Below are 10,224 nucleotides of genomic sequence, written 5' to 3'. Positions count from 1 at the left end.
GTCAGACATTTTTGCAGGTTGTGTCTCAGCGTGAAGATAGAAGGTCTGAAGTCAGATGCGAACCATTCAGAAACCCAACAAAGGCATTTAAAGAATTTATGTACTTAGGTAAACAGATATGGGCGACCATTAATTCAACAATCTTGCCCACACTCCAGAAACACCTACGCGACTCTGATCACACTCAAGAACAACATCAAAATTAATTTCGCTGTGTCGTGAATTAAATGTAAAATTGTATGTTGAGTTATATATGAATGTAAAAGTCATTTTGTAAGTGTTAGAGTGTGTAGAGAGGTTAGAGAGTAAGAAGTAAGAAAATAGCACAAGTCTCTGTGGAGAAAATGGTGGAGCGAATTTTGGTGGGCGCGTGAAAACAACAGTTACTATGTTTTATTGTGTGTTACGTCGCATAAGTTTAAATCTCTGTAAAATTTTATTTTATTTTGTAATGGTGGGCGCGTGAAAACAACAGTTACTATGTTTTATTGTGTGTTACGTCGCGTAAGTTTAAATCTCTGTAAAATTTTATTTTATTTTGTAAATGAGCCGCAGTCTCATGTAGATGTATTTTCATGTTTAAGAAATGAATACTAAGTTTTAGTGTGTTGCTCCAAACCTATCTTGTTATTTTCACTGTGAGTATTCATTAAGTCTCTGGAATAGTTCTGAGGTGCACGAAATCCATGTCTGGGAAATTAGCCTTGTGGTTCATGAAGGTAGCTCCACAAAATCTGCTTCGCGGTGCGTGAACCTAGTTTTGCAAAAATAGCTTCGCGAAAATCATAACTCTCTGCGTCTCCTCTAGGCGAAAATGAAAATTAAATTCGCCAAATATTTCTAACACTTAAATATGCATTAATAAATCAATATCAGTTAAATATGAATTAATAAGTCAATATCAGCCTGAATATCAGCGTATACAACTCCACCCATTAATAAGTGAATATCACTCTAAATATGGGTTGCCGTCAGCATCACGGATTCGATGGTTAAGACATTGTCCCTATCGTACCAGAATTTTGAAAGGATACCGGACACTTTATAACACCGTGGTGGATGCAATAGGTAACTGAGCGCAAGTTGTGCAACCTATCATATTATAGTTTTGAAAGGATTTCAGGATGCGAAGGTTTTAGAAGATTTGATGATTGCTGACCTACTATGTTAGGGTTTTGCAAGGATCTAAAATAATCTCACACTCAGTCACAGAAACAGAGTCATCATTTTACATTTGGAAACATTTAACATCTCATCACTTACCTGGAATTGCTTTTTATATAATCTGACCGTGATGTCTTATGTTAATTTCTGTAATAAAATATATACGAGTAACGTAAGGAGGCAATGTTTTCCCTGATAAAATACAAAAGTGAAACCGTTTGCCGGGATAGTGACAGGGTTCTGGTTGCATACTGTAATGATTATATACAAATACATTGTTTTGCTACTAGAAGACAATGAAGGGTGAAGAAGTCTGGTGTTCCTGCACCCTAAGATTATGGCGACGGAACAAACAGAGATGTCAAGTCTGGTAGAACGAAAAGAAGAAAAAAAAAAGATGGTAGAAGGGATAGCATATTTTCGTAAACCTCATGATCGTGTGGAAAGTAACACCGACATGAACAGGGTTGTTCGTCCAAATGATACAGACATTCCACTATGGAAACTTTTTAAATACGCTGACACATTTGATATGTGGCTTATGGCAATCGGTACTGCAGGGACCATTGCAGATGGAATGAATAGGCCTCTGTTGATGCTTATACTAAGCAGTTTGATAAACACACTTGGAAATTTTGCTTCCACACCCACCGCAGAGTACCTTCACAATATCAACAGGGTAATACTTATTTTTTAGACTTCAAAACTTGGCATAATACTCATCTCGCATATTGATGTGCATTGTGTAGTGGTGTTGGTTAATTCGTAGTATACTATACGTCTGCTGTATTTATCATTCAGCGTCTCGTTTGCTGCATTTCTAGGTGGGCATAACCTCTTCCCGTCACTTTCACCTTGCCTACAGTGTTTACCGAAAGGTTTTTGGATAATCTTATCTATGATTAATGCTTTACTCTGCTTTGTATGATCACAGGCGTTCTGTTGGGCGAGAACCGGTGAAAGGCAGACATCCCAGATGCGTATGAAATATTTGAAAGCGGTTATGAGGCAGGACGAGGGATTCTTCGACAACCAAGGCACCACTACATCAGAAGTGGTTACCAGCATTACTACTGATACTCTCGTTATACAGGATGTCTTTACTGAAAAGGTATGATCTTAATTACTCTATCATCTCTTCTAATTTATCAATGTTCAGAGTGCTGACTTTTCATTAAATTTTCTAATTCTCATGCTAACTCTCTTGGGAGATTGTCCATCTTCAGCTGCCCAACTTCCTTATGAATACATCTTTATTTTTCGGCAGTTATCTTTTCACATTCTACTTGACATGGGCACTGACAAGAGTGTCATTTCCTTCCGGGATCTTGCTGATCATCCCCGGGGTAATGTATGGACGGATTCTGGCTAGGACTTCTCGCAATTTGAATGAAGCCTATAGTATAGCTGGAAATATCGCAGAGCAAGCACTTTCTTCGATTACAATAGTCTTCGCTTTCGTTGGAGAGGAGAGGGCAATGACCAAGTTCTCAGATGCACTTAATGCAACTGTAAAGCTTGGGCTTAAGCAAGGTCTTCTGAAAGGCTTGGCAGTAGGGAGCACAGGAGTGAGCTTCTGTATTACGGCGTTCAACGCTTGGTACAGTAGTAGATTAATTATGTTTCATGGCGCAACCGGAGGAATGATTATCGTGAGTTCTGTTTCTCAACTTAACGGAGGCTTGTAAGCTTTCTTCATGTCCTTTTCTCTCTTTCTCAATTGTTTCTATAATTTATTCTAGAATGGCAAGTTTACATCATTTTTGGAAGTTTGATCCAAATTGCTGGAATCGTTGTTGCAATTTACCATATTTTCAGGATTTTGATCAAGATGTCTGGAGTCACCGATGTGCATGCAGAGCTCTAGGGACTGCGCTTCCGTATATCAGATACTTTTCAGAAGCACGTGTTGCTGGTAAACGCATCTTTGATATGATCGATAGACAACCAATTATTGTTTGTGAAGATACAAAGGGTGAAATACTTCAAGAGATCAACGGTGAAGTTGAATTTAGAAATGTGGAGTTTGCATATCCATCTTGACCAGAGTCCATGATATTTCACAATTTCTGTCTAAACATTCCCGCAAAGAAGACCGTTGCGTTGGTGGGAGGAAGCGGGTCAGGAAAATCTACAGTTGTGGCGTTGATAGAGAGGTTCTATGATCCGCTCGCTGGAGGGATTTTGCTGGAGGGAGTGAACACTAAAACGCTACAGTTGAAATGGTTCCGTTCCCAGATTGGACTAGTAAGTCAAGAACCTGCACTTTTTGCCACATCAACCTAAGGAGAACATTCTATTCGGAAAGGAGGGTGCCAGCATGGATGAGATTGTCGGTGCCACGGCCACAAGTGCTCTAGATGCAGAGTCGGAGAAGATTGTTGAGGCTGCTCTAGAGCATGCTTCAGTAGGACGCGCAACTATTATAGTTTCTCATTGCCTCTCCACCATCCGCAACGCCGACATGATCGCGGTGGTTCAAAATGGTCATGTGATCAAGACTGGTACGCATGAATATCTGATCTGTAAACCCAATGGAGCATATGCGACTTTGGTGCAGCTGCAATAGGCCGCGGCCGATGACCCAGATGAGCGATTCGAAGGCCCCACTATACTAGGCCAGTCATTGAGAGAAACAAGCTCTAGCATATATAGTAGATCTAGTTCGAACAAGTCCGTATGTAGCCCGAACGCGTTTGAATCAGTCCAGCGAAAACTCACAGATGAACATCAGCTTCCGTCCGCTCCTTCATTCCGTCGACTGTTTCTTTTAAATGCTCCGGAATGGAAACATGCTCTTTTAGGCTGTGCAGGAGCCTTAGGTTTTGGAGCAGTTCAACCTACCTATTCCTTTTTATTTGGGGCAATTATATCTGCACTTTTTCTTCACGACCATGACCAAATCAAATCCAGAATCAAAGTATACGCCTCCATTTTTGTGGCCTTGGGAGTAATATCGCTCATACTGAACGTGTTGCAGCATTACAAATTTGGAGCTATGGGGGAGTATCTTACAAAAATAATTCGAGAGCGGATGTTGACCAAGATCCCTACATTCGAGGTTGGGTGGTTCGACAAGGACGAGAATTCTAGCGGAGCTATTTGCTCCAGACTCGCAACTGATACTAATGTGGCAAGTAACTGACCTAAATGTTTTAATATTTATAATAATGTTGTGAACCGTGTTACAGTTTTCTAATGATTAGTGTTCTATATGTATTAAAGGTGAGATCCCTGGTTGGAGATCGTATATCGTTAATTCTACAAACTTCGTCCGCTTTGACAGTAGCCTTATCCGTGACTTTGATTTTAGAATGGCATCTTGCACTTGTAATAATCGCAGTGCAACCCATCATAATATCATGTTTTTATGCTAGAAGGGCTCTCCTCAAGACCATGTCTCAAAAGGCTCTCAAAGCTCAAGATACAGGCAGTCAACTCGCAGCAGAAGTTGTTGCTAACCATCGTACTATTAGTGCCTTCTCTTCACAGGACAAGATTCTCCGTCTCTTCGAAAAGACTCAAGAAGGACCTCGCAGAGACAATATCAAACAATCTCTGTTTGCAGGATGTGCCCTGGGAGCATCACAATGCATCACTATAGCTAATGTCACTCTGGACTTCTGGTATGGGGGACACCTTGTAGCAAAAAAACAAATCACCCCCGAATCTCTTTTCAAAGTTTTCTTCATTCTGATGAGCACTGGAAGAGTGATAGGAGAAGCAGGAACTATGAGCGGCAACATCGTTATAGGCTCTGATGCAGTTAAATTTGTCTTTGGCATCCTGGACAGAGAGATCCAGATAAACCCGGATGACGAGAGGGGTGAGAAAATGGATAAGATAGAAGGAACCGTGGATTTTGCTTATCCAGCTCGTCCAGATGTTATCATCTTCAAGAACTTCTACTTAAGCATAAAGGCTGGCAAAAGCATGGCACTTGTAGGACAAAGCGGATCTGGAAAATTGACCATCATTGGATTAATTGAAAGGTTTTAGGATCCCCTAAAAGGATCTGTGAAAATCGATGGCAATGTGAAAATCGATGACAGTAACATCAGGAGGTTCAATTTGAAGAGTCTGGGAAATCACATAGCCCTGGTCGGTCAGGAGCCCACCCTATTTGGAGGAAGCATTCGGGAAAACATTCTCTACGGAAAAGAGAAGGCAACCGAGGTGGAGATGATCGAAGTTGCAAAGGCTGCAAATGCTCATGACTTCATCAGGTAAATACCCCAATTGTTCAATTAAAAGAGAATGTTTATGCAGTAAATTACAACATACTGAATCAACTGCAATCGAAATAATTGTTTATGGAATAGGGATTTATTGAACCAGATCAGTGAAATAAACTTGGATTTGTGCAGCTCTTTGAAGGAGGGATATGAAACAAACTGCGGAGACAAAGGAGTTCAATTATCTGGAGGACAAAAGCAACGCATTGCGATAGCCAGAGTAATAATAAAGAATCCAAGCATATTACAGCTCAACGAGGCAACAAGCGCGTTGGACAGCAAGTCAGAGAAGATTGTTCAAGAGGCGCTCGATAGAATTATGGTGGGAAGAACGAGCATTGTGGTAGCTCGTCGACTGACCACCATTCAGAATGCAGATTCGATTGCTGTGATTGAAGGTGTTAGAACATTAATCACAACTCCGCAAACGGCGTAGCCCAATGTTCGCACGTCAGCAAGTTTAAAGTTTAATGACTCTGCCAGAATCAGTAGAACATCATTTCAAGATGGCGGACATCGACGGAGATCATTATTGATTCTCCTTCATATGTGTCTATAAATAGTTATATTCAGTAATGGAATATAAAGATCTTTGATGGAGTCTTCATGTTTTCTGTGAGAACACACGTGAGCTGTGTTTGGCGAGAGTAGCGAGGGCTTGGTGGCGGTGGCCAGAGTGATGACTCTGTGGTGTGAAGGGCATGTGGAGTCTGCTTGTAGTGTGATGAACTATGATTGACTGGTTAGAGGGGCCGTTCAGTTGTTGCCTTCAGCGTTGTCTAAAAGTGTTGTTGTTCTGCTGCTATGTTACCAGAAACGGGACGGCAGCGAGGGTTTCTGGAAAAAAACGCACAAGAAACGGAACGGGACGGAAAACGCCGTTTTCTACGTCCGTTCTGGTCTTCATGATCAGCACTCAGAATTTAATTTTCATTACCTGTTTGGGAGGTGGTTTGGGGTGTGTATCTTCAACAATGCACATTGAAGAATGTATAACGACGATTTGAGCGATTACACTAATATTCCCAGACAGGGAATCTGTAGTTTGATTGAAAGTATATAGTTTCATTGCACATGTCGCTCGAATTGTCAATTTGGACTTTTCCATTATCTCTTATTTTTCCAATGAAGCTATAGTTTTTATAACTCAAATAGCATAAATCAACCTAAACTCTACACCCAACATCAATCTCACAAAGATTTTTAATGTTAGAAGTTACTAATTTGGAGCAGGCTATAATCCATTGTTATATCTCCCTGCCTTGGAGCAGGTCATAAGAGTCCACTGTTGTATCTCCCTAGCATTCGGCCCGGGGTCTGGCCATACACACTAATCCATTATGGGTAAATCATAAATGGGATGATTACATTTTCAGCTATGTAAATGAATGTTTTTTAGGTAAATGAATGTTTTGTTGTATGTTTTTTTTATATTTTCTTATTTTTTCTCTCTCCTCGTTTCTTGAATGCGAAACCTCTTAATTATGTTTCTTGTCTCGTTCTGGTTTCTCGTTTCCTTTCCCGTTTCTCGTTTCTGGTAACATAGTTCTGCTGTGGGCAGAGCAACGTGAGGGAGTGTTGCTGTCCTGCTCGGCAAAGAGGCGTTGTTGAACCTGCACTCTGTGATTAACTGGTTAGAGGGGTCGTTGAGCTACCGCCTTCAGCGCTGTCTAGAAGTGTTGCTATCTTGTCTTGCGTAGAGCAACATGAAGGAGTGTTGCTACTGGGCAAAGAGGTTTTGTTGAACCTCACTGAGTTTGATGCGTGAAGCTTTGCCTCTTTTCTTGTCATTTCTTCACGTGTGGAGAGATGTTGATATGAGCTGTGGGTATTCTTGATCAACGGAGGGAAGTGTTTTGTTGACAGTGGAGTGTTCTCCTCTAGTTGTGAGCGGAGATGCCTAGAGCAGTGTGGAGCTTTGTTTTGAATATAGAGAGTCTGGTTGTGAGTGGAGATGCCTAGAGCAATGTGGAGCTTTGCTTTGAATATAGAGAGTCCGTTGTGGAATAAAGCCAAGGGCCGAGTTTGTTAGTTATATGGTTGTTGTCAGTTTAAAGGGGTCGGCCAGGGGCATTGGATTATGAAGTGCGGTGAGCTTTGCGCTGTTTGATGTTAATCCTGGAGATTTTGTTATTTCTGCCGAGTGGTGTGAAGAGCCTTTGAAGAGCTAGTCTTTTTTTTTTTGAGTTTGTTGTGTATTTGGAAATGCTGTGAAGGTAGGGTTCAAGTGTGATAGCACACTGCCGAACGTGAAGGTGCCTGAAGGCCGAGGAGTGGAGACCCCTGTGAAGGTCTCAGGAAACGATCTATGTGTGAAGAGTGGTGGATTGTGAGCCACCTAGAAGATTTTTTGAAGCTGTTTTTTGCAATGCACTGGATAGAGAGCTTTGTTAGTTGTACAATCCCTTGAAGAGACTGTTAAATGAGTGGCGGAGGAGTAGAGGAGCTGATTGAAGACTCGGGTAGGGTAGAGTGTGAGAAACTGTCGAAGAATTTCAAAAAAAAGTCAGTTTCTATGCTTGGCAGGAATCTACTGCGTGTTGCGTTGAGATCTCCCAAAGGACCATTAGCCCGGATATACGTCTCAGTGGCAGATCCAAGGGTGTGAAAGCTTTTGTGTTCAGATTTTTGGTTAGAACCACTGTCCGGTTACGGGCATCCTCGGAAGTGAGACGCAGAGTGAGTGTGCTTCTATTTTGAAGTCAAAGTTGGCCAGAGTTTAAGGAAAATTTGAGCCTAGCTAACAGTTGTGTGGGAGTGTTGTTAGATCTCTAATGTGTCTTATTTGTTGTGTTCTTTTCTATGTGGTAGAGATAAAGTGGAGCCCAGCTGATATGTCTATCTTTTTAGATTTTTTGACAATAACCCTTTAGATGATCATTTTCTTAGGAATCTATTTGGAAACATTTTTGGGTCTGGCAGTGTTTTTGAGTTCAAAGAAATCTTTGACAAACAATGTGATGCTATTGAGGATTATGTTATTGATTATCACGAGCTAAAATATATTCCACGTGATTCTGTAATCACTGAGAGTAAAACTTACTTCTCTCATAACCCAATTGTTAGAAGTTTTATTGGATCTGCTTTCAAGATGACTGTTACTATGGAGGATATTACCATGGACCGCTTGTGTTTGAAGACGAGTGCATTTTGGTGGCTCTTCATGGAAAGTGGGGAGAACATGAATTAGATTACCTTGTTCGGCATCTTTCATTGCATCCCTATCCGGAAAAGGTCGCTGATGTTAAGTACGTAAGCAAGGAGCAGAGGAAGCTCATAAAGAAAGTGATAAAGGTGAAGATGAAACTGCACCAGAAAAGGAAAAGGAACAAGCATGGACCCTTTAGCAAGAAGACAAAAATGAAATGTTTTGTTGTAACCACAACTGAGACTTAGACTAGCAGGCAAGTTAAAGTTTAGGCCGTCGTGATTAAGGGGAGGTGTTAGACCATTAATCACAACTACACAAACGGCGTAGCCCAATGTTCACACATCAACAAGTTTAATGTGGCTCTGAAAAAATCAGTGGAACGTCATTTCAAGACGATGAAGATCGAGGGACGTCATTATTGATTCTCCTTCATATGTATCTATAAATAATTATATTCAGTAATGGAATATAAATCTCTTCTGAAGAGTCTTCATTGTTTTCTGAAGAGGCAACAAGCGCGTTGGACAACCGGTCAGAGAAGATTTTTCAAGAGGTGCTCGATAGAATTATGGTGGGAAGAATGAGCATTGTGGTAGCTCATGGACTGACCACCATTCAAAATTCAGATTCGATTGCTGTGATTGAAGGTGTTAGACCATTAATCACAACTGCGCAAACAGTGTAGCCCAATGTTCAAACGCTAGCAAGTTTAATGTGACTCTGCCAGAATTAGTAGAACATCATTTCAAGATGGTGGAGGTCGACGATGGTCATTATTGATTCTCCTCTTATGCATCTATAAACAATTATATTCAGTAATGGAATATAAAGCTCTTCTGAAGAGTCTTCATTGTTTTCTGTCATGGTATCAAAGCTACTGGTGGTAGCTTTGTGGTAGCTATGTGTGAGGCCACTTGTGAAGCTGAGTGTTTTGAAGAGAGTGTGAGCTGTGGGAAAGCACCTTAGTGAAAGGCTCTTCTGAAGAGTCTTCATTGTTTTCTGTTAGAAGGTGGGAAAGTGATTGAGCACGGAAGTCATTCTTATTTGATGAGCAAAGGAGAAGGCAGTCCATATCACTCTCTCGTCAACATGCAGCGACGCCACCACTAGATCGTCATATTCATCATGCATCTCAGGATCCACGTCGTTAATCTTTCTTTGGGGCTTCCCCTAAATGTTGAATTTGGAATCCCCGCGAATTTAGCTCGCTTTATCGAATGAAAATTTTACAAGAAATGTTTTTTTACAAAGAACCTTAACGATCATGTAAAATATTTTGACCGTATTTCTATTTCATTATTATTGGAAAATATATTTATTTAATTATTTATTTATTGGAATGTAAAGTTTATATAAATTTTATAGTTCATATATATTATACTAAAATCAATGCTTATTAATAGTAATCCAACCTCCATAACTCAATGATGTTTCAATCTTTAATGTGTTATTTTGTTCACTAGCCAAAATGTTACAAAATATATATTAACATTTGTAATATACAAATTTGGATATAGAAGAAATTCAATACTAACTAATTAATGTCATGATTAAATATTTTTCAATATAATATACAAAATCGTTAAATAGTTTTTGTTCTAAAATATAATGAAAATGATTCTTTGGGGTAGCTCAATTGGCAATGGCCGTGGAAATGAAATTTCACCAACCAAA

General features: G+C 40.2%; 1 pseudogene; it reads left to right on the top strand.

Annotated features, from left to right (window-relative positions):
• Positions 1 to 1,501: 1,501 nt before the first annotated feature.
• LOC149207095 (ABC transporter B family member 15-like) lies at positions 1,502 to 9,660 on the top strand (annotated as a pseudogene).
• Positions 9,661 to 10,224: the final 564 nt, after the last annotated feature.

This window comes from Pinus tabuliformis, chromosome 1_2, assembly GCF_031772625.1.
Source record: "Pinus tabuliformis cultivar Carrire ecotype Pingquan chromosome 1_2, CPIR1, whole genome shotgun sequence".
Lineage (NCBI taxonomy): Eukaryota > Viridiplantae > Streptophyta > Pinopsida > Pinales > Pinaceae > Pinus > Pinus tabuliformis.
Note: the sequence above shows the minus strand (reverse complement) of the source record. Positions and strands in the feature narration are given on the sequence as shown.